This window comes from Anguilla anguilla, chromosome 5 (genome assembly GCF_013347855.1).
Source record: "Anguilla anguilla isolate fAngAng1 chromosome 5, fAngAng1.pri, whole genome shotgun sequence".
Taxonomy (NCBI): Eukaryota; Metazoa; Chordata; class Actinopteri; order Anguilliformes; family Anguillidae; genus Anguilla; species Anguilla anguilla.
The window spans coordinates 10,276,412-10,302,969 of record NC_049205.1 but is presented as its reverse complement, the minus strand read 5'-3'; the positions used below and the strand labels follow the sequence as shown (position 1 = coordinate 10,302,969).

General features: G+C 44.3%; 1 pseudogene; it reads left to right on the top strand.

Annotated features, from left to right (window-relative positions):
- Positions 1 to 26,558, top strand: part of LOC118227517 — a 516,632-nt pseudogene that overhangs the window by 471,200 nt on the left and 18,874 nt on the right.

Genomic DNA, 26,558 nt, shown 5'->3' with positions numbered 1-26,558 from the left:
AAAACCCCCCTCCCCATTTGTCTTCCACTGCTCAGTCCTGCCTGTCACTGAGATGGAGGGAGGGAGATATTTACCTGAGTTGCATCCGGTGGAGAGTCAGTTATTCATAGGTTAGAGCTCCAGGGCCCAGGTGAGACTCACATCTGATTGGGATTCAATGGAGAAAATCAAAGCTGCAAGTCTTACCAAATTAATTACCATGGGGAAGAACCTCAACTCCATTAATTTGAAAAAGTGGCATATGCATTCAATGCTGTATGCAGAAATACACACACACACACACACACACATGGTATCACACACACTGACTTACCCGCACTCACACACTCACCATTTTTGTGCCTTTCCCTCAAGTCTCTGAAAAGTTTAGAGAATTTTTTTTTTTTTAAGTTACACAACCACTTTTGCAGCTAGATCTAGGCCATGACCTGTCCCTGATGAGTTTTTTATACGTTGGTCAGAGTGGAAGCTCCGTGTCACAAGAGCTTCGCAGCTCATCATTTATAATTCAGGGCCCAAATTGCGATCTTGACTGGTTCGAGCCGGGAAAGAAAAGAAGAAAACAAAAACAACGCTAGCGTTCGTCTGAACCCTCCACCCTTGAGCCGGCTACTCCCGAGTGACAGAGGCCGGGGGGTGATGTCACTCTCAGAACTGAGCAGACAGACCGTAGAAGTGCTTTCCACGCCTTACTGTGTGAAATCAGCGGCCCGTGGCCGTGTCTTCCCCCGGCATAATCACCTTTAAGCCAGGCGTAGAGTGACCAGCTGGACAAGGAGGGCTGGGATAGAGAGAGGCAACAGGATTAGGAAGGTCTGGTTTAGTTAATAAAGGCACTTGAATGCTCAGTGTAGGTTGTTTTTTTTTTTTTTTTTTTAAAGACTATTTCTTTTTGGTGGGAACCAGACTTCCCTCTCCTTAGGGCAACGAGGAAACATCTAGTCATAAAATGAATTACCCCAACGGCAGGCAAATTGAATCAAGCAGAAGCACACAATGTATTAAGCACTGGAAGTGAAATATCCTTCTTCATCAGTGTCAGGCTCCGGCAATTGCTTGTCGGGAGGAAACGAGGGATGGGCGAGCAAACCTGGGGCCCGCACATTTCTCATTCACGCCCCTCTCCCCTCCCCCTCCTCTCTCTCCCCTCCCCCGCCCCCCCCCCCCAACCCCTCCGTCCCGACTCTGCTGGTGTGCAGGTCCGTCTGGAGTGGCCCACCGACCTGGCCATCAACCCCATGGACAACTCCATCTACGTGCTGGACAACAACGTGGTGCTGCAGATCACGGAGAACCGGCAGGTGCGCATCGTGGCCGGGCGGCCCATGCACTGCCAGGTGCCGGGCATCGAGTACGCCATGGGCAAGCGGGCGGTGCAGACCACGCTGGAGTCGGCCAGCGCCATCGCCGTGTCCTACAGCGGCGTGCTCTACATCGCCGAGACGGACGAGAAGAAGATCAACCGCATCCGGCAGGTGTCGACGGACGGCGAGATCGCCCACCTGGCGGGCACGCCGTCCGAGTGCGACTGCAAGAACGACGCCAACTGCGACTGCTACCAGACGGGCGACGGCTACGCCAAGGACGCCAAGCTCAACTCGCCGTCCTCCATGGTGGTGTCGCCCGACGGCACGCTGTACGTGGCCGACCTGGGCAACATCCGCATCCGCGCCGTCTACCGCAACAAGCCGCCGCTCAACTCCGCCAACCTCTACGAGGTGGCCTCGCCGGCCGCGCAGGAGCTCTACGTCTTCGACGTCAACGGCACGCACCAGTACACCATGAGCCTGGTCACCGGCGACTACAAGTACAACTTCAGCTACAGCAACGAGAACGACATCACCGCCGTGACGGACAGCAGCGGCAACACGCTGCGCGTGCGCCGCGACCCCAACCGCATGCCCGTCCGCATCGTCGCCCCCGACAACCAGGTCATCTGGCTGACCATCGGCACCAACGGCGGGCTGAAGTCCCTCACCGCCCAGGGCCAGGAGCTGGTCCTCTTCACCTACCACGGCAGCAGCGGCCTCCTCGCCACCAAGAGCATCCAGATTGGCTGGACCACTTTCTTTGAGTGAGTGACGCTCCCTCCGTAGCATATTTTCCAATCACGATGCTTGATGTACACGCGAGCGCGTTGTCGGGGGTGGGCGGGGGATAATAGCATGGAACCAATCAAATTTGACTCGGAGTGAAAATTCCGTTAGCGCTGGTAATTTAGCAAGGTTAGCCGCCACCAAAGCTAATGAAAATAATCTCGTTTGCACTGCCCAAACAGTTTCCAACTAGATTTTGATTTATGAAAAGCTTAAGGACAAATGTCTTATGGTGTCCAGGCCAAGGGGACCCAAGTATTCAGTTATGAAAAATTCAGCTTTGAGATAAATCAATTATTTTGATTAGTATTCAAATACTGTTTAATTAAAAGGTAACAAAATGGAACAAGATGCAAAAAACCTAGAATTTATGTTTTCTTCATCAATATTTGTAAAAGCGAGCCAAGGAACCCTGCATAAAATGTAAGATAATTTAATTATATTCATTTTTCCTGCCAGATGGCTCTCTGTACTGAGCTATAATTTACACAGAAAAAAACTTGAACAACTTAAACAGTTTTACTTTAGTCCTTAGTGGGGGAAGAACAAATCAATTATGACTACTGATCTTTTAATATTCCACCTTGGGAGGCATCACTTATATCACATATCTGAGTAATCAATCTGTTTGTGTGGTGTCACAGAAATCACTGCTCCTTCAGGCAATATCGCTTCCACTCCATTTTCAAACCTCAGAACAAATTATTAAAAGTCAACTGAATGTCACATAATGTTGGAATGTGGAATTTGAGCGCATGGTTTCAGTGCCGTATTCGAAAATATGTCAAAATATTTTATTCATGAGCAGCGAGAGTTGTTAGTGACCCACCTCTGTGAATAAATTGGGAACCACTGCTTTACGGTATGTCTATATTCGTGTTGGGAGACCTTTCTGAAATAACTACCTGCGACATCTCATCAACCAGTCATTTGTCACGAGGGTCAGCAGTCAGATTTTATATAGGCGAGAAAAGTTTCCGGAAAGTTCAGTTGAAACAGCAGATTGCTTGAGGGTTTGGAATTAAAGCTGAAACTGCCAAATAGTTTCTCTGTTTTTCAGAACCACTGTGGCCTTTCTCTGCAGATCAGAAGTATAGATGTGCAAAATACAATGCAATACAACCCTGCTGTGAAGGTTGAGGCACAGAAAGAACCTAGTAGAACATTTTGTCACTGATCTCTGTGCTCTCTACTTAAGATTAACCAGTCTGCAAGTTGGGTACAGAAGAACGACACAAATAAGGACCTGACTCATCAAATCTCCATTTTCTTTTTTCTCACAGCTATGACAGTGAGGGCCGACTGACCAACGTGACCTTCCCCACCGGGGTGGTGACCAATCTCCACGGCGACATGGAAAGGGCTGTCACCGTGGACATCGAGACCTCCGGGAGAGAGGAGGACGTGAGCATCACCACCAACCTCTCCTCCATCGACTCCTTCTACACCCTAGTCCAAGGTACTGAGGCGTGGCTGGCCCAGTGCATTCTGGTTCCGCAGGCATAAACACAGGCAGATTAGGACCTACAGGGCATCACAGATAACCTCATCACAGCTTGCCTTCTGTGACTCTGAGAACCACCAGCTTTGCCAGCCCTAGTGGGAAAAAAAACAGATGTTCCTGTGTGAATTGGGTGTGAATAGCACACTGGATAGACGTGGTAGTCATTTTAGGTGTAAATTGTCCTTGTAGTCAGATACTATGTTAAATGATCGCATTCACACCTAAAAGCAAGCTTTCAAGGCTAAGCATGGTGGCCCACCGTTGTCTCGCGAGAAGGACATTCCAGGTTCCAGTCCTGGCTGGCCGCATCCTCTCCGCGTGGAGTTTTGCATTTTCTCCTCTTGTCCGCGTGGGTTTTCTCCGGGTACTCCAGTTTTCTCCCCTAGCCCAAGGACGTGGGCTCCAGGGTTCATTCAATGCGACTATCCTGGTTAAATAAAGGTTAAATCATTAAAAAATAACAGCCATGTACAGCCATCAGGGCTGTAGTAAACTGTTCAGGAAACAGCTGGTTAAATATTTTTAGGAGCCATAATGGAGGATCCTGGGCAAAGATAACAACAGTAGCATCTTTTATACAGTTGGCTGACTTAAGACTCTTGGACACTTTAAGCTTCAGGAATGATGGCTATGATTGCAGCTCTGCCAAAGGAGTCATCCATCAAAGAGATTCGATAAAAAAAAAAAGATCTCTACAAGCTTTTGTTACCTTTACATAATCCACAGCAGCTGTCACTGCACTGAAAAGACACATCGACCTTGGTATTCTGTCTAAGATCCCTCATAAAGATCCTGTTTGCCCTTTAGAATGGCTGACAGAAATTCTTTCCTCTTTAATTTGGGGGGATGAAGAAAGAGAATGTAAAATAAATGAACGCATTCATGTAAGGCGACAGCTTTCCTTAACGCCTTCCTTCCCGCCTCGTCTCGGCTGCGTTTTCCCAGACCAATTAAGGAACAGCTTCCAGGTCGGCTACGACAACTCCCTGCGGGTCATCTACGCCAACGGGATGGACACGCACTACCAGACGGAGCCGCACATCCTGGCGGGCGCCGCCAACCCCACCGTGGCCCGCCGGAACATGACGCTGCCCGGCGAGAACGGCCAGAACCTGGTGGAGTGGCGCTTCCGCAAGGAGCAGACCCGCGGGAAGGTCATCGTGTTCGGCAGGAAACTCCGGGTGAGGAAGGAGCGCTGGGGTGCGGAGGGAGGGATGGGGTGCGGAGGGAGCGCTGGGGTGCGGAGGGAGGGATGGGGGGGGGATGCTGATCAATACTCCCCAAAAAAAGGTGTAGATCAAGGCCAAAGGGTCAAAGGATTCCGAAAACTCGCTCTCTTGTGGTGGGTCGGGAGGCTTAAGGCCCTTTCACACCCGTGTAAATATACTGTAGAATAAGCCGGAAACAAATTCATGCATTTTTCCTCCCGTATGTTTTATTTGTTTCTGTAATATTTGCAGAAATCTGCTGAATTATTCACTGACGGCCTCCAAAGAAAATCTAAAGCAGGGTTAATTTAGTTTTATGTGCTGGCTTAATGTAAGTCCTTGGTGTTAATTCACACCCAGAAGACTCATAAGACCACTTCCTGAAAAACTGCAAGATTTCGTGGGAGCTTGGTGCCAACGCATGTCTGCCCGGTTTTGTGGGTGCCTGTCCCTCTTCTGGGTCATGTTCAATCCCCTGGTTATTGTTGGAAGATCTCCTATTTTTAGCATTATTATGCAAGCAAATGCTAATGCTTTCCACTTGCAGATCCACCAGCGCACTTTGTTGTTTTGTAAGAGGCAATGTGAAAGAATATTAATTTTATATAACAGTTTAACTTGCGCAGTCGTATTAGCTTGTTAGTATTATGTTGCACATGAAAGAGTTGCAATGTTGAAGAGAGTTTATAATGCACAAAGCCCTCCCATGCTTTTATATAGGGTGGGGGGACAGGAAAATACTGGCTTTAACCCCGAACACATATTTAAGTTATGTAATATTTAAATGTGCTGATGGTCCAGAATCTTTAAAGAAACAAAAAAAGAACTTACTCCTCGCGAAGAAAAGAGCCTTATGAAATTGGCATTTTCTTACAAGTCATTATACAAGAATGTCTGCGAGGCTTCTCGCTCCTTTAAAAAAACATGAGGCTGTTATTGATATCTTGCAGTGTTTTTTTCTCCTCAGAGCGTAAAGCCTGGGAGAATTTGGTATTCCCATCACATCAATAAAAGGGACGCCTTTTCTTATGTGAAATAAACTGGGCTGGGGTCAGCATATGAGTTGCTCTGCGTCCATTTATAAAAGCTTGTCATCTCTTATGTTGTCGCTGTTATGGAGAAACTTTGCATGGGTATTCTATTTCTCTCTCAGTGTAGTAAGTTCTGTGTGTGAGGGGTGTAGATTGGGGTGGGGGGGGGAAGGGGGACATTTGATTTTGAAAGAATGCCAGAGGGTCTTTCACTTTAATGAAAACCCTGTTTTTTTTTTTTTGTTTTGTTTTTTTTTTTTTTTTTACAAAACTAACAGTGAATCTAATGTAACCCCACTCGCGTCAGGAAATGCTTAAACGAATTTCGGTTTCATCTTCGAGAATCAATCGCAGCAAATGGCAATTAAAGGACAGGAGGTCAGCCGAGCGGCAATAAGGGGATGGGTTCCGGGGCATTCGGGGTGACCGACTTTGACCGTGATCTTCTGTTCCCCCCCCCCCGCCCCCTCCTCTTCCTCCGGTGAAGGTGAACGGCAGGAACCTGCTCTCCGTGGACTACGACCGGACGCTGCGAACTGAGAAGATCTACGACGACCACCGCAAGTTCCTCCTGAAGATCGTCTACGACAGCGCGGGTCACCCCGCCCTGTGGGTGCCCAGCAGCAAGCTGATGTCGGTGAACCTCACCTACTCCGCCACCGGCCAGGTGACCAGCCTGCAGAGAGGCGCCACCACCGAGAGGGTGGAGTACGACAGCCAGGGCCGCATCGTCTCCCGGGCCTTCGCCGACGGGAAGACCTGGAGCTACACCTACCTGGAGCGGGTGGGTGTTTCCCAAACGACGTCCCTCGACCCACGTCCTGCCCCCGGTTATAAATCTACCCTCGCCTTATGTCCCCTGTTCTGGTTCTCACAGAGCAGTCAGTGTTCCTGTTTGCAGTAGCAGTATTGTAGACCCTAGACTGTCCAACCCTGTTCCTGGAGATCTGTAGGTTTTCATTTAAGCACTAATTTGGCACTCTTGATTCTACTCATTATCAGCTCAACAAGATCTCTGGCTGTTGAATGGAGTGTGCTTTGGTAGGGTTGGAGTGAAAACCTACAGGAAGGTAGATCTCCAGGTCGGGAAGCCCTGTTCTCGACTAACACAGACCTTATTTCTTTTCATAACTGTGAGAAGAGCAGCTGCAACTGGGTGTGTAAAAGAGAAAATCACACTGGGTGGGGTACCTAGATGAACAGATCTTAGAATTTCTCAAACACATTTCAGATTTTCATAAAAAGAAAAGAAAAAAATAAGGAAACAAGAGAAAGCCGGCTTTATAAATGACTCGAAAATGCAAAATTCCAAGACCTACATTTCTCCAGAAAGCGTCTTCTGACGTGAATGCAGCAACGGGGACCGAGAGAGCCCAGCTCTGCTGCAGTCAGGAAGCAGCTGCTGAATAGAGAAAGATTTCTTTTGTTTGTTGCGGGTCGGTCCGCGGAGAGATGGCTAACAAGTAGCCGGAGCTTACAAAGGAGGAATGATGGCTCGGAAACGAGGCATGAGGGAGAGCTGGGAGCCCGGGCCAGGGAATCAGACAAAATCCTGGAGACAGCGGGGTCAGGTGGCTCAGCGCCACCAATTACCGATAATATTATCATTCTCAAAAAAGAAAAAAAATAGAGATTGATTTCCCCATTCCAGGAGGTAGGAAGAATATGAGGAAGCCAGTGGAAGCTGCGTTGAGTGCTTTGACATCCTGAGCGAGATTCAAAAGATTAAACCTGGAGGCAGAATCTTCTGCTTCTTCCCCGCCCCCCCCCCCCCCCCCCCCCCCCCACCCCCTACTTCTTTTTTCTGTTCTATTTTTGAGTGCCGGTGCCTCGTGAGGATAGCGGCTTTCTCTGAGTTTGAGGAGCTCAGAGGAATTTGCGAGATGAAAAGTAAACTACGCCGAGGAGTGCTCTACACGCGCGTGTGTGTGCGCGTCCGTGCGTGCGTGCGTGTGTGTGTGTGTGTGTGTGTGTGTGCATTAAATATGCATACGTTTCCTTCTCTTCTCGTCGCCTGCCACGAGAGCAGGTAGCGTGACCGTGATGAGGGATATCACCGCGGAAACACATGCCACTTCGAGCGCCCAGGGAGCCTGAGTAATGTCCGTCCAAGTACAGATGACAAGGGGAAGGATTCTCCTAGGCACCGCAGACACCCACTGGAGGTGCACTTAGAATACTAGATGCATGCAAAAATAGCCCTGAAATTCCCTTCCCCCCCCCCCCCCCCCCCTCCCCCCACCACTCTGGGGAGTTACAGGGGATGTTGTTTTTTTAACAAACTGGGAGAGAACAAAAAGACAAAGGCCCTTTGTAGAATTGACGTGACTCCGTACGCTACACATGTAAATATGCCACACGGATACAAGCAGCCGCAGTCTGCAGTCCGCTGTTCCTGCTGTCTTATTTTTATTCTGTGTGTGTTTGTGTATGAATGTGTCAGGGAGTGAGAGAGTTTGTGTGTGTGTGTGTGTGTGTCTCACTGAAACTGAAGTATTAAACGGTTGTAAGTCGGATTTGCGTGTTCTTTCCAGCTCTGCTTTATACAAAGGGGAACCAACGAAGCAAAATCCCTTTTGTTAAAAAAAAAATGAAATGAAATTTCAAATTCAAAATACTGTATTGGCGTGGCAAGATACATCCTTTGCTGTAAAAGCACAGGAAAAGAACATATACAGTTGAACGTATAAACACAGATATAGACTTAATCGAGACATGCAGTGTATCTAGCCACACTGCTTTTCTTCATAAAGTCCAGTTCGCTCTTGCCAGTATGCAAAGTGTGTGCATACCCACCGCTTCACTAAGTGATTGCAGCTTTAAATAGGCCCGGCCTCATAAAATAAGCAACGGCTCACCGCGAGGCAGAGGCTAATAATTGCCAAACACTTTAGATTTATGAGCCCAAGTACATTAAGTAAGGCCGGCATTAGAGATTTGCGGGTCAAGGATAACTCAATTAAAAAAAGGAAATCATCGGCAAAATGGAATGCTAATACCTGTTTTCATGCCATTTGCATTTAATACTCATTAGAGCAATTACGCGTGCTCCTTCTGCTTTTATCCCCCCAGTCCATGGTGCTGCTGCTTCACAGCCAGAGGCAGTACATCTTCGACTACGACCTGCAGGAACCGGCTGTCGGCCATTACGATGCCGAGCGTGGCCCGCCACACCATGCAGACCATTCGCTCCATCGGGTACTACCGCAACATCTACAACCCGCCGGAGAGCAACGCCTCGGTGGCGGTGGACTACAGCGAGGACGGCCAGCTGCTGCAGGTGGCCCACCTGGGCACGGGGAGGCGGGTCCTGTACAAGTACCGGCGGCAGAACAAGCTGTCGGAGATCCTGTACGACAGCACGCGGGTCAGCTTCACCTACGACGAGACGGCGGGCGTCCTCAAGACGGTCAACCTGCAGGAGCGAGGGCTTCATCTGCACCATCCGGTACCGGCAGATCGGGCCGCTCATCGACCGGCAGATCTTCCGCTTCAGCGAGGACGGCATGGTCAACGCCCGCTTCGACTACACCTACGACAACAGCTTCCGCGTGACCAGCATGCAGGGCGTCATCAACGAGACGCCGCTGCCCATCGACCCTCTACCAGTTCGACGACATCTCGGCAAGGTGGAGCAGTTCGGCAAGTTCGGCGTCATCTACTACGACATCAACCAGATCATCTCCACCGCCGTCATGACCTACACCAAGCACTTCGACGTCCACGGGCGCATCAAGGAGATCCAGTACGAGATCTTCCGCTCGCTCATGTACTGGATAACCATCCAGTATGACAACATGGGCGGGTCACCAAGAGGGAGATCAAGATCGGGCCCTTCGCCAACACCACCAAGTACGGCTACGAGTACGACATGGACGGCCAGCTCCAGGACCGTCTACCTGAACGAGAAGATCATGTGGCGCTACAACTACGACCTGAACGGGAACCTCCACCTGCTGAACCCCAGCAACAGCGCCCGGCTCACTCCGCTGCGCTACGACCTGCGGGACCGCATCACCCGGCTGGGGGACGTGCAGTACCGCAATGGACGAGGACGGCTTCCTGCGCCAGCGGGGGCGCCGAGATCTTCGAGTACAACTCCAAGGGCCTGCTGGTGCGGGTCTACAGCAAGGGCAACGGCTGGACCATACAGTACCGCTACGACGGGCTCGGGCCGCCGGGTGGCGGCCCGGACAGCCTCGGCCAGCACCTGCAGTACTTCTACGCCGACCTGAACTACCCGACCAGGATCACGCACGTCTACAACCACTCCAGCTCCGAGATCACCTCCCTCTACTACGGACCTGCAGGGCCACCTCTTCGCCATGGAGATCAGCAGCGGGACGAGTTTCTACATCGCCTGCGACAACACGGGCACCCCGCTGGCCGTCTTCAGCAGCAACGGCCTGCTGCTCAAGCAGGTACAGTACACGGCCTACGGCGAGATCTACTTCTACTCCAACCCGGACTTCCAGCTGGTGGTGGGCTTCCACGGCGGCCTGTACGACCCCCTGACCAAGCTGCTGCACTTCGGGGAGAGGGACTACGACATCCTGGCCGGGCGCTGGACCACCCCGGACATCACCACGTGGAAGAGGGTGGGGAGGGATCCCGCCCCCTTCAACCAGTACATGTCAGGAACAACAACCCCATCAGCAAAATACAGAGAGTGGAGGAGTACGTCACAGGTAAGCGAAGCATCATGCAGAAGTCTGTAGATGTTCAACAGATAATATCCACCACTGTATGATATTAGATAAGTTTATAATGAGCCACAGCATATGGTAACATCCAGCCTGAATCTCCAGTGTTTCTTCTGAATTGTCCCAGAAGCGGAAATATGATGATAAAGGTGAACTCTCTCTCGCTTCTCACTCACCCTTACTCTTTTTCTCCTTCAGATGTGAACACTTGGCTGGTAACGTTGGGTTCCACCTTCACAACGCCATTCCAGGCTTCCCCATCCCCAAGTTCGATCTCACCGAACCCTCCCTGGAGCTGCAGAAGGAGCCAGCTGTGGGACGACCTGCCAGTAAGACGCTTTACGCAGTCCTCAGTTTCAAAATCCTCCACGCATCCCCTTGACTTTCTTTATTCCTTGGGTTACTTAATATCATTGTAATTGTACTACTTGCGGTATAATTAGGTTATAATACATAACTTGCAATTAGAGCAGTTAGAAACATCTAGCACTGAAACCGAACTGGGTTATAATCGCCTGTGGAAGTGGTGGGAGAAAAACACAAACAAGCCAGACGTTGGTCCGCAACGGAGAGAACTTAAAAAGAAAATGGTCCAATTATTCTCCAAATCCAAAATTCTTTTTCTTTTTAAGTAGGCTTAAGCAAAGGCCATTACGACTGTGTGGTGAAAAGAAAATAAGTCCCCGTGTTTGTTTATTATTGCTGTTGTGTGCCACTATGGAGGTAGCAAGATTCCCCGCGGAGCTCAAAGCTCAACATTTGGAAGTAATTACTTAATTCAAGTACATTTTCCACCGTTAGCAGGCTTTCTTTTGCAGAAACAGCTCTCATGATGGGAAATGGTGTTGTTTTCTTGTTTATATTTTAGCTCTGCATTTTAGTTTATTCCATCACTTCTGAAATGAAAAAAAACTACAGTTTACCACCAGCCTCCACTTCTCTAGTTCTTTACATAAGAAATGTTTCAATATAAAATCCATCCAATATATGCTAGTTTTCTCAGAACACACTGCACATAGTGTAATGCATAAACTGTGGTAATATTCATGCTTGGATTTTAACACCAATCAGTGTTTTTTCAACCAATCAGATCATTTGATCAGTCCACATAAGGTCAGGTCAGGCCTGTTTGGTCACAGCCGTTCCTTTCTCCGCAGTCTATCTCTGGGGTGCAGCCAGAAGTGACCCGCCAAGCCAAGGCCTTCCTGTCGTTCGAGAGGCCGCCGCAGGTCCAGCTGGGCAGGAGGCGAGCCATCAGGGACAAGTCGTGGCTGTGGTTCTCCACCGTCAGTCCCTCATCGGCAAGGGTGTGATGATGGCCATCAGCCAAGGCCGGGTGACCACCAACGCGCTCAACATCGCCAATGAGGACTGCATCAAAGTGGCGGCCGTCCTCAAACAACGCCTTCTACCTGGAGGACCTGCACTTCACGGTGGAGGGGCGGGACACGCACTACTTCATCAAGACCAGCCTGCCGGAGACCGACCTGGGCACGCTGCGGCTGACCAGCGGCACAAGTCGCTGGAGAACGGCATCAACGTGACCGTCTCGCAGTCCACCACGGTGGTGAACGGCAGGACGCGCAGGTTCGCCGACGTGGAGATGCAGTACGGCGCGCTGGCGCTCCACGTGCGCTACGGCATGACCCTGGACGAGGAGAAGGCCCGCGTCCTGGAGCAGGCCCGCCAGAGGGCGCTGTCGCGGCCTGGGCCCGGGAGCAGCAGCGCGTGCGGGACGGGGAGGAGGGGCGCCCGCCTGTGGACCGAGGGGGAGAAGAGGCAGCTGCTGAGCAGCGGGAAGGTCCTGGGCTACGACGGGTACTACGTCCTCTCGGTGGAGCAGTACCCGGAGCTAGCGGACAGCGCTAACAACATTCAGTTCCTGAGGCAGAGCGAAATAGGGAAAGGTAACAGACTGCTGGTTTACTGGCTGCCAAAGAGACTGCCCACGGCCATTCCTGACCAGAAAGGGGGAGCGGGGTGGAGTGAGGGTGTGGGGGGGGGGGGGGGGGGGTAATTGCTGTGTGCTGTGGCACCTGGACTTAGCAACATTGAGAGAGGCCCTGAAGACCCTACCGCGTCTGGGCCTGAGCATGGCTGTGGCACAGACCGTGCTGTCTGTAGCACAACTTGGCCAAGTGGACAAACTCTCGCTTTCCTCCGAGAGAAGGACAAAGTCAAGGAGACAGACTGGTGTTCTGTAAAAGCAACACACGTTTTTTTTTACAAAATGTTGATCTGCTTCACAACATTGGAGTGAGGGGGGGGGGAGGGCAAATTAAATGTAAAAACAAAAACAAAGAAAAAAAACAAAAAAAAGTGTTTACATATGCATATCACTGCACTCAGCTGGAAAATATGTACAAATCCTATCCATTTTCTTACAATTCTGCCCATAATCACACGTTTTTGTTCTCATTCTGTATGGTAATCTTTACTTGCTTAAGGGTGTAGGGGGTTCTAGTCCTGCTCTCAGAGAATCCATAGGCCTGTCCTCATTTAATAAGGTAATGTTGCTCCTTTTTTACAGCATTCTAACAGATCATCTCTACCAGTGACATCTTCAAAATATCAAATGCTTTCAAGACGATTTTTATTTTGGTAGTGGGGGGGTTGGGGGCTCGTGAAAGTAAATTTATATGTAAATTAATGAGATACACACCCAATAGTACAAAACTATGCCCTACAATGAAACCATTTTATATATCTGAATTCCAGTCATCCACCCAATGAAATATTAGTCTCAGAGGAAGTAATTCATGTGAAATCTTTATACATATTGAGAAATTAAATCCTATCATGAGTTGTGCTTTATACTCCATAAATTTTTATATTTATCCAATCAGAATTTACGGCAATGCCAATTGAAATAAATCAAATGTATTGTTTTATTGATTTCTAAATATTTATTGCTGTGTAAAATATAAATCTTCCTTTTTTTTTAGATTATAAATGATCTGAGCAAAAGAGTTTGGTTTGTAGTTATATGGTCACATGTCTGCCCATCAAATGAACCAAACCCTTTTAGGTGCTAGATTTCTTAAATATTCAACATTATTTGCCTGTTGGTAGCAACCCATTGATTGGTTTCAGAGTAGAACTTTTTCCCCAGATAAAATGCAGTCCAGCTCACATTTTTTCCAAACAAATTTCAACAGATTTTTTGGTTTTACTTCAGCTTCACAGATCAGATGCAAGATGTCAACTTATTAAAACTGCGGTTCATCTTTGCCCTTCTGTTATTTCAAATTTTTAGTATGAATTGCTGAAGCACCCTTCACTCCCATATTTGGGCGTAAGATGAAATCAGATCAGCACAAAGAGGGGAGGGCGTGGCTGCCTAAGCCTACAAGGGGACCTGCCTCGAACAACCAAATACTGCTTCTGACTTGAACAAATATCCTACCATTTTCTAAAGGGACCATTCAGCATAAACCCATTTAAAATTTTCCTCTTTTTTTTTTCTTTCTTTAAACCAGGAGAGTTTTTTTTTTTCTTTCTTAAATCTGGATTTTTTAAAGAAATGCACGTTTGTAGTCGAGGGTTGAGCTGAGGAGAGCGGGAGATGAGGTTTTCTTTTCTTTTTTTTAAAGTAAGACTCGGGGAGAGAGGAAATGGCTCAGTGCTTCTATGAAGTGCTCTGGATTTAAAAGAATTTAGGAGACATAACCTGAATAACCTGTTCGGTGTACTGTGAACAAGTTGCCAGGGAGCGGGAGATAGGATCTGTGAGGACTGCTGTCATTAAAGCAGTGAAAATTGTCATTTCTTCTGGGCTGCACGTGTAACTGTTCCACCCAAAAAAAAAATCCTCAGTTTCAGTGTTTTGTTATTACAGTGATTTCATACATGCAGAGTGTGACTTATTAGCAAAATTAGAGGGGAAAACTTGAAAAGATCCAAGCCAAGTGTGCTATCTGTGATAAGGAGACTCATAGTAATGTTTTGTCAATATGAAAGACAAAAAAAAAAATACTTTTTTATCGGTACTATATGAATTTAGAAATACTTTTTAATGCAAAAAGATTGTACAACTGTGTACAGACTGACGTAGGAGAAGAAGAATAAGAAAGTATTGTTTTGTTTTTTAACCACTGAATTGTATTGCTTAGCCTATTTTTCTATTCATATTTGACTGGTGGGTTGAGTGTAAAAGGTTGTACGATAATCAATTCTATTTTTGTGTGTCTAACGCGTGGAGGTGATAATTGTCCTACAGCTATCAGCTGGACTCCCTGCTTGTTGAAGAGGTGTTGAAGGATGGGGGGAGGGGGCACGGGTTGGTGGGGAGGGGGGGCACATAGAAACCTGAGGCGCTGCCCAGGCAACCAGCCCTCAGTCCTGCCACCCTGTGATTGGTCCAGTTTTCAGGGCGGGACTCCGCCTCCCCTGTGTGGGGGAACCAACAAGTAGTCAGGGGTGAGCGAATCGCTTCATGGACGCCAAGCATGCCATTTTATGTCACTGTTGCTTTTTTTAATGGTTCTGTTCCATATCATGTGTGGCCTTGTGCGAAACGTCCACACATGCATATGAGTCGAGATGTTTTGAGATCGCCCTTAGGGATAAACGTTTGCAACTGTTGTATCTTGGACGGTGTTTATATTAGCTGTACTGCAGGGTGGGGGGGGGGGGGGGGGGGGGGGGGGGTTCGGGGGGTGAAAAGCAGGCCATTTTCACTGTGGTCCCAGGACATGAAACCATGTACAGCTATCACAGTTAGGAGGCGTCCAAAAAGTAAGGGAGACGAAGGTTTTCGTTTTTTCACTTTTTTTCTTGATTGCATGCCTACGCTGTAAAATGCCCATCTACATGCATTAAAAATGAATACGCATTTCAGTCTTAGTTCCCACGAAGTAACGTGAAGAGGCGTTAACGTAGTTGCATTTAATACGCGGATGTTGCACTGAAGTGACCGTAGTGCAGGTAACATAGTTGCTTTGTCGATTTACATCGCCTCCGGAGTACTAGACGATGCCAAACGGGGCCCGGGTCCGAATCGAGGCATCAGCACGGGGAGGGGGGGGGGGGTGGGGGGGGTTGTGCAGTTTTGCTCTTTGTGACGTGAAAAAAAGTGTGGAGCTGTCACGTGACGGTGTGTCCGCGTGCCGTACATCCCACAACAGACGATGTAACGTTACAGACATGACGACATCCACAGCTGCAGACTACAGTCACGGCATCTCCCTACGAAATGTAGTACCGAGTGTGAAAATATCAAATCCAAAGGAATACGTATTTTTTAATACCGTCGACATAAACTGCATATATGTACTTTAGAATATACCGTTTAATGCCTCTTCAATATGTCTGATTTTATAGATACATTGTGTATGATCTAGCCAAACTGTCAATACCTGTAAAATTATAGTCTAAAACACAGATTGCGAAATATATTTTACAGCGTACGCATTTTGAGTGGTAATAAAGGCCTTTTGAAATACACAAGGTATCTTTTGACATATTAAGAAATATGTATTTCTTCTTTTTGGATTTCATATTTTGAAATGTATTGTCATCTGCTACTTTTCCCATGGGGTCCAGCGACCAGCCCTAGTGACTGTGATGAAACGTCTTTCCTGGAGTGTAGAAATCTGTACAAATCTGGGGGTGGGGGAGGGGGGGATTGCAGAATGATTAATATGCCTGATACTTCTCCATCGTATGGTGGGATCAGGAGCAGGCAAGCAATGAATTACATTTACTCTTATAGTTACTGTCTTGAGTAACAAGGTAAAATGTCAATGTTTTGCTTTAGATATTTTTTTCTTTTTGTATTTTTGGAAGGGAATTTGGTAAATATGTCGCCTTTTTGTATGTTTTTTTTTTCTTTCTTTCTTTCTTTCTGAAATCGAATCAGAAGTAAAAATGCTAAAGTTTGACACGACGGAAGTCTGAAATCTGATACGTGAACATAATCTTAAATCTTAATTGTAAAAACCAATAATGTGTCAGTCTTTGTAACGAAGGTACAGATCTATCTTAATTTATTCTCAGAATCGTTTTCTAGAGCTACATCCACTGCAGGTTCATTACAATGTTTTATATATTCATGGCTGTTTAGAGTGCAATTAAGTGCAATTTATTGTAATCTTAAAAAGGTTGTTTCGGGGACTCGATCCCTATTCTCAGCAACATGTTATTTCTCCACAGAGATCAATCATACAAATAAAAATGTAATACTGTAAAGATTTCCGAACAAGCGGCGAGGTCCTGGTTCTTGTTCCTACTTGTGTTTATATGATAGTACGCTGTTCCACAATGTGTGTGTGTGTGTGTGTGTGTGTGTACACATTCTGGCTCATCCGTGTTTAATATAAAATGTCAATATCCTCCTGAGACCTAGGTGAAAAAATGTGTAAGTATTTAAAAATTTTTCATAACCTTTGGAGGAGAAAAAAAAAACTATTTTCAGAAGTATTATTTGTATTACTTTTATTGAAGTCTCCTTGTAGTTCAGGTTTCAGCATGGAGGAACACATGACTCTTGGGACCAGAGACTCGGTCCCCTACAGGGGACAGAAATGAGCGACCGGGTCTCAGGGGGGATACGCATCCCGCTCACACCTCGTCTGGCTGGTAGAGGGCGTCACGGGGAACGGATGAGAATAGAACAGAGCGTGATGCCAGGCGAGGGGTTACGTGAGACTTGTGGTGCCTGCAGGGGCCACAAACACTCACCCCCACCCCCTTCCTCGGCCCCTAATTCAGTCCCGCCGAAGGGTTCTGCTTTTGTGTGCCAGGAGCCAGCGTCCAGGAACCCTGCCAGCCTAGCCCACGCATCCAGCGGCTATCTGCGCCCGTCTCAGAGACCGAGAGAGAGAGGGGGGGGGAGAACGAGGGAGGGAGGGAGGGAGAGAGGCAGGAAGAACATCAGAAAGAGGTATACAGAAGACAGGAGGTCAAAGCGAATGATGGATCTCATGAGAGAGCTCCAGACTCAGGTAACCAGTGGCCCACCTGATTTCACAGAGAGGGAAGGAGGGAAGGAAGGGCGGAGACGGACTGTTCACTGGCCCGAGGTTGCCTCTGCGCGTCTTGTGGGGGACGAGAGCGAGCGAGCCCCCCCCCCCGCCCCCCCCCCCCATTCTCCTGCCCTTCTCCCAGAACAGACGCGCTCCGCTCGCGCTGGAGAACGCATCTGTGGCGGAGCCCGGGGGGCCACGTGAGCCGGCGGGGGGGGGGGGGAGGCATGATTGAGACGTTAGCAGCCGTCTCCATAATCCCGCTGTCATGATCATGACCCCTCGAATAAAACCCGCAGACCATTCATTAAAACCCCAGTCATGGAGCAGAGGTGTGGGGTTCACCTCCCGCACACTGCTGGGCTGCTCTGACGCTTTTTCAATGCGACAACCCTGTCAGTTCACAGCAGAGTAGTTTACTGACTTTATATTTACCTCATTTAGATATTTCATCTGATGAATATAGAACATTAGGCAAATCTGTATTTTTTGCATTTATGTCCTTGAAATGCACTAGTCCTGCTGCATGTCTGCGAACATATTTGGATTTATACTTATTCAATTTATATACACTGTATTCTATCTACTGTGTATGAATATAGAAATCTCATAACTATTCACACAATCACATTTGCATGTTTTATTTCACTCTTTAAAGTTACAGCTGTTAGCCTGTGTTTTGGGTAATGTCCCGTATCTGTAGCATCGGGACCTTGCAGTCGATCCACGGTGACAGCAGAGGGGCGCTGGGCCTGGTTCATACCCTTTCACCGCTACGCCATCGCTAACACTGGTTACGCCTTCTAAAGAGTACGCGCTGGAAGAGCACCAGGGAGATGAGTCGAGGGAGAAGTAAAACAGGTCTCGTCCCCATTCGCAAGCTTGTTTGCAAACCCATTGGTCAGGAATGACTGTTTCCCCCTTGGATTTGCGAACACTGAACAGCGTTAGCATTTTTTCATTCTGGCGGCGTGCATCATGGCAGTCAACTGGTGCCCCTTTTTTTTTTTTTTTTCTTGCTTCACCTGAGCGTTTCTCCAGAGGTTTCGTATTCACCGTGGACCCGAGGGTTTTCTTTGCCTGCAGGTGCAAGGCCGGTGCAGTGGAACAGGAGAATTGGAAATCCTTGCTTTGTCTGAAGCACATCTTTGCCATCTTAGTCGATTAAAGGCCTCCAGCTCAGGCCTGGAATTTTTTATTGTGCTGCACTGCACTATGCTGCACTGTGTGCGGGAGGGGAAGACCCATTTCTGTGCCGCCAAACACCACATCCTTCACACGCCGTTTCTAACGCTCATCTGAACTCACGACTCTCTCGCCATTCGGTGGAGGCGATCGCATTTCGAAAACCCATCAGAGGCGATCAGCCGGTCCTTTGAGGCTTCTTTCTAAGCCAGACCTTTTCAATCATTGTTTTTTTTTTTTTTTTTCGCCAAAAGAAGAAGAGCCACACAGTGCTTGGGGTGCAGCTCATCTCTATTATTAGAACTCCCCTGCCGTCTCCCCGGAGCTGTTTTCGAGCGAACGTTCTCCCGCCACGCATGCCACTCGAGGCTGTCCTTCAGAGACCTTGCAGCTTCCCGCGCTCTTCTCGAGAAACGGGCTGGGAGCCACGCAACTGGCATTCATGGCCTGACCGTGTCCTTCCCTGACACGAGCGATTGAAACACACGTCTTTTGAGGCTACACTCCCGTCGCTCCCTGTCTCGCTGCTAATCCGCTCGAACCATCTCAGCAGCTTCCGGTGCATCTCTGGTTGTGTTTTCAGCCGCCGTCCAGTAGGCTGGCCACTGTGGAACATTTTGAAAAAGGAAATCCATCAGCATTCTTAAAATAGGATCGAAAGAGTGGTTTAGGAAGATTTCACTTCGATAAACGTTTTTCATGTAGAAAACCAGTGCTGTGGTGTGCATGGAAGCCTCGTGGGCTTGGATCGAATCCGAACCGCGCCAGTGCCAACTGTGGCCTGTAGGGCAGGGTGATGTGCAATTGGCGATTGTGTCACCCAGTGTATGGAAGGGTTCAGTCAGTTAGGGATCCCCCTTCATCGCTATACAGCGCCCCCGCTGGTCGATTGAACACCCTGTGGACTATATGCGTAAGCTGCATATGAAAGGTAAATGGTAAATGGTAAATGGACTGCATTTATATAGCGCTTTTATCCAAAGCGCTTTACAATTGATGCCTCTCATTCGCCAGAGCAGTTAGGGGTTAGGTGTCTTGCTCAAGGACACTTCGACACGCCCAGGGTGGGGTTTGAACCGGCAACCCTCCGACTGCCAGACAATCGGTCTTACCTCCTGAGCTATGTCGCCCCCAAGGTCTTCTTCCGACTCTGTGCAAGCGTAGCTGTTGTGTGAAAAGAGCTATGACATCACATATTTTTGGAGCAGAACTGTGGATGGTCTACACTCTCCCAAATTGGCGGCGGAGTTTGCAGCATGAACATGGCTACGGCTGCAGACGATTGGCCATTCCAAATTGGGGTGGGAATTGGAGATGCTCAGCCCAACGTTGGGCGCCAAAAACATTTAAAAAAGGAACCAGCGATAGTCAAATAAATGTTGTATAACTGTTATAGCTGGTTGTCTGTTTAATTTAAGTGAGTTAATCAGGTTTGCCCCTGTGTATTCACGCTACCACGGCCGGTATATAAAATGGCCGCCTGCTGTCCTGTCTCCCCCGCTTGGTCTCAGTCTGCAGTCTGACTGAGCCTGTGCTGATTAGTGGAGGGACATTTTGGACGCAGCTGCTGGAGGCTGCCTACAGACACCTGTTCAAGGGGGAGGCCCATATGGGGATGACCTTGCCAACTGTAACCCTCCCTTACTGGTCAACACTACAGGACTGCTGCTCACAGATGCTTTCCGGTCAGGCTGATCAGAAGCCTCATTATATTGCAATAAGTATCCTTTTTTTAGTGAGAAAAGTATTTTGATGTTTTTTTCCCCCAGTGTAGTCACTGTAACATGACAGGAACAGCATGTGCAGTAATTGGGTGCAAGTTTCCTTTGTTTGGAATGCAGATTGCTGACCCCCACCACCAAGTGGTCTCCCGTACCTCAAGGACCAGCGCTGTCATGGCAATAATGAGAAGAGCCAGTAGATATCATGATGGGATGCGTGAAAACTGTCACCTTCATCACAATCTGTGTCTGAAAAAAAGTGTTTGACAAATGTAAGTATCTGCGAGATATATATATATATATATATATATATACATACATATATATATATGTACGTATATATATATATGTATATATATATGTATATATATATTATATATATACATACGTATATATATATATGTACGTACATATATATATATACGTATGTATATATATATATTGTGGCAGACGGCAGGGAGAGGTGAGGGGAGTGGTAATTGAGGGCAGATACGTTGCCGCCCGCTGGCTCCACCCCGAGCCTTGTATGGACTTCCTGCCCAACGAGGCAAGCCTGGGCCTAATTAAGCCATTAAGGGCAGAGGATAAAAGGGGAAGCGAAGTGAACAAACGGCGCAAAGTACCGTGAGGGAAACGCGTGTTGTGGAGAGTAAGTGAGAGCGAAAAATATCTGTGTGATTACCTGTTGTGACCCGGACTGTTTGACAAACCCCACTGTGTACCGAACTGTTTTGGCTGAGGACCTGGTTTTTGGATATCCCTGGATTACGGAAAAGGACAACGAGAACGGATTGTGGACTTTGAATTGGTTGCTGAATTTCCCCTTCCCTCCTTGTGTAAATTTTCCCTAAATAAATCCCCAATTTCACTCCAGTCGTGTTTCGTGTGATTGTTTAGTTATTGAATTGGTGACGTGGAAACCCCACACCCGTGAGCCTGCCACAATATATATATATATATATATATATATGACACAACGTATATATATATGTATGTATATATATATATGTATATATATATATATATATGTACGTATATATATGTACTTATATATATATTATGTATGTATATTATATATATCTATACATATAATATATGTATACATATATATATACGTACATATATATATATATATATAATATATATATATATACGTACATATATATATACGTATGTGGTTATCCATGGTTTATCCCTGCACAATGGCTGAGCAGCAGGTTTGGCTTTTTTTTTAATGATGGGAGGCTTACTTAAGTAAGTTATGTCATATATATATATATATATATATATTATATACATGCATATATATATATATGTACGTATATATATATATATATATATATGTACGTATATATATATATATATATATATGTACGTATGTATATATATATATACATGTATATAATATAAATACATGTATATATATATATATGTATACATATAGATATATATATACATATATATATATATATATATATATATATATATACATGCATATATATATATATGTCGTATATATATATATATATGTGTACGTATATATATATATATATATGTACGTATGTGTTTATCCCATGGTTTATCCCTGCACAATGGCTGGAGCAGAGCAGGGTTTGGCTTTTTTTTATATATAAGAGCCAGTAGATATCATGATGGGATGCGTGAAAACTGTCACCTTCATCACAATCTGTGTCTGAAAAAAAGTGTTTGACAAATGTAAGTATCTGCGAGATATATATATATATATATATATATATTATATATATAATACATATATATATATATATGTACGTATATATATATATATGTATATATATATAATATATATATATACATCATACGTATATATATGTACGTATATATATATGTATATATATATATACATACGTACATATATATTATATATATACGTACATATATATATATATATACGTATGTATATATACATACGTATAATATATATATGACACAACTTACTTAAGTAAGCCTCCCATCATTAAAAAAAAAGCCAAACCCTGCTCTGCTCCAGCCATTGTGCAGGGATAAACCATGGGATAAACCACATACGTATATATATATATATGTACGTATATATATATAATAATATTATACGTATATATATATATATATATATATATGTACGTATGTATATATATATGTACGTATGTATATATATAATACATGTATATATATATAAATACATGTATATATATATATATGTATATACATATATATATTATACATATATATATATATACATATATATATATACATACATATACATATATATACATACACATGCATATATATGTACGTATATATATATATATAGTACGTATATATATATATATATGTACGTATGTATATATATATATACATGTATATATTATATATACATGTATATATATAAATACATGTATATATATATATATATATGTATACATATATATTATACATATATATATATATATATATAATATATATACATAATATATATACATACATATATATATATACGTATGTGGTTTATCCCATGGTTATCCCTGCACAATGGCTGGAGCAGAGCAGGGTTTGGCTTTTTTTTATATATAAGAGCCAGTAGATATCATGATGGGATGCGTGAAAACTGTCACCTTCATCACAATCTGTGTCTGAAAAAAAGTGTTTGACAAATGTAAGTATCTGCGAGATAATATATATATATATATATATATATATATACATACATATATATATATATGACGTATATATATATATATATAGTAATATATATATAATATATATATTATATATATATATATATACATACGTATATATATGTACGTATATATATATGTATATATATATATATCATACGTACATATATATATTAGAATATAATATATATAATATATATATATCGTACATATATATATATACGTATGTATATATCTATATATATATGTACTATATATATATATATATTATAATGCACAACTTACTTAAGTAAGCCTCCCATCATTAAAAAAAAAGCCAAACCCTGCTCTGCTCCAGCCATTGTGCAGGGATAAACCATGGGATAAACCACATACGTATATATTATATATTGCGTATATGTATATATATATATATATATATATGTATGTATATATATATATATGTATATATGTATATATATATATACGTATGTGGTTTATCCCATGGTTTATCCCTGCACAATGGCTGGAGCAGAGCAGGGTTTGGCTTTTTTTTTAATGATGGGAGGCTTACTTAAGTAAGTTGTGTCATATATATATACGTACATATATATATATATATATATTTTACATACATATATATATATATATATATATACGTATATATATAATATATATATATATTATTACGTACATATTATATATATTATATATACGTACATATATACGTATGTATATATATGTACGTATATATATATATTATATATGGCACAACTTACTTAGTAAGCCTCCCATCATTAAAAAAAAAAGCCAAACCCTGCTCTGCTCCAGCCATTGTGCAGGGATAAACCATGGAATGGTGAGGTCTACTGGTCAATGGGCCTCCATTAATATAGTCCATATCATGGACTACATTAAGTCACGATCCGTGTGGAGAGAGCCTCTCACATCAAGCACAGGGGGAACAGGTGCAGGAATCCGGCCAATCGAACGCAGACGGCTGTGGGAGCTGTGCAAGCTGGTGTTCAGATGCAGGGACTCTACTTATGATCCTACTTCTTAAGTACCAGCCCTACTCCTCAGTGTAATAGGACCACTGTTGTAAGCTTGTTGTAAGCCGATTATTGTGCTGCTCTCAGTACAATAAATATTTTTCATAAGTAAGTTGTGTCATATATATATATATATATATACGTACATATATATATATATATATATATATACGTATGTATATATATGTACGTATATATATATATATATAATGTACGTAATATATATATATATATATATATATGTATGTATATATATATGTATATATATATATATATATATATATATACGTACATATATATATATTTATATATATATCGTACATATATATATATATATATACATATATATATATACATACATATATATATATATATATATACGTACATATATATATATACGTACATATATATATATATATACATACATACATATATATATATATATATATATATATATATATATATATACGTACATATATATACATACGTATATATATATATATATATATATATATGTACGTATATAATATATATATATATATTATATATGACACAACTTACTTATGAGAAATATTTATTGTACTGAGAGCAGCACAATAATCGGCTTAGAACAAGCTTACAACAGTGGTCCTATTCACTGAGGAGTAGGGCTGGTACTTAAGAAGTAGGATCATAAGTAGAGTCCCTGCATCTGAACACCAGCTTGCACAGCTCCCACAGCCGTCTGCGTTCGATTGGCCGGATTCCTGCACCTGTTCCCCCTGTGCTTGATGTGAGAGGCTCTCTCCACACGGATCTGTGACTTAATGTAGTCCATGATATGGACTACATTAATGGAGGCCCATTGGCCAGTAGACCTCACCATTCCATGGTTTATCCCTGCACAATGGCTGGAGCAGAGCAGGGTTTGGCTTTTTTTTTTTATGATGGGAGGCTTACTGGGAAAACCAGGTTTAGCGCAGGAAGTGATGTCAGTGGGCCAGCCTTCCCCCCGGACAGTGGAAAGCCTGTGTCCCTGTGCAGTGACAGGCACTTCGCTGCTGTAGGCTCCGCCTTTCAAATATAACCTCGAGCTGAGGGCGAAGTGTAGGCCCTTAATTTTCCCCTGCGGTCTAGCACACATCCAGTACTGTGAAAAGCTATCCCAGGATTCTCTGCTTCCACGACACACCCGGAAAGTTAACGCCCTGTTTTCATCCTAGAGAAGTATGAGATTGCCATCCATTTCCCACTTATGCCTTGCTCTGTGTGCTAACAGAACTCAAAGCGAAAGCCAGGTGAGGTCATGTTGGGTCAAATGAAACTTTTAAGTACTGGTGGTGATAGGAATGTTTTCTCATTAAACTATATTGTACGTAAGATATTAGACATAACATTTCTGGCAATGTCTGCTTTTGGTGTCCTCTGTGAGCTGTGGGGATGAATTAAAGTTAACTACAGTGAGGATGCACTTTGGGTAAGAACAAGAAACTGCAAATTGTAATTCCATGTGTCAGTTTAATAGCAACTACAGCATAACCACATGCATATTTCATACTTAGACACTGCAATGCATTTGGGCGTTATGTATGATAAACATTTATATATGATTTAAAAAATCATTTTATATTTTTTTGTTACAGCGTATGTTGTTGATTAGCCCACATCTTTTGAATGTGATGGCGCATATTTTAAATATGGAAGTTTAGACCATAAAACTCAATACATCCCATTGTAAAAACCTGCAGGTTATCAGAAGCTTCTGTAAATATCTAAAATATGCTTCAGCACACACAAAAACTTTCTTAGCCGTAACTGTGACCATTCATTCGCAAATTTCCATTAATTTAATTTTGATTTCTTCTGGAGCCAATTTTGAATTTGTACTTCTAGGCTTCACTTTCCTGACAGTTGCTTCATATTGCCCTTTTTAACGATATGAAAAAAGAATAGAACAAGAAAATACACTTCCGCCCCCTCCGTGTACAAGTAAAATTGCTTTTGGGTTTTCACATTTCCCAGCCTCTGAATTATGAAAAGAAAAGAGGAAAGAAAAGAGAAAATTCCATATTTGTTTGCGCATTCGTCCTTTCCACTTCCCAATTTAGCCGACAGTTTTATTTTCCACACTCCTTACCCTCACAAAGGTTATTTTTCCAAATTACCCATCACTGTCAGATCAATCACAGAAAGAACCAGCGTTGCCGTGGAAATCTACCGTCTCACTGAGACCGAGAGAGAAACTTTGTCGAAAAACACAAATCGGGGGAAACGATAATAAGAAAGAAAAGAACTGGGAGACAGGAGACAACAAAAGTCAAATTTAGCCAAAAGGTATAAAAAAAAAAACCAGATCTAGTGGGTGCCAGAAATGTCCTAATCATTTTTATTTTACTTTTTTATTGATGCTCTTTGTATTCTCATTCCTCTACCGTGTCA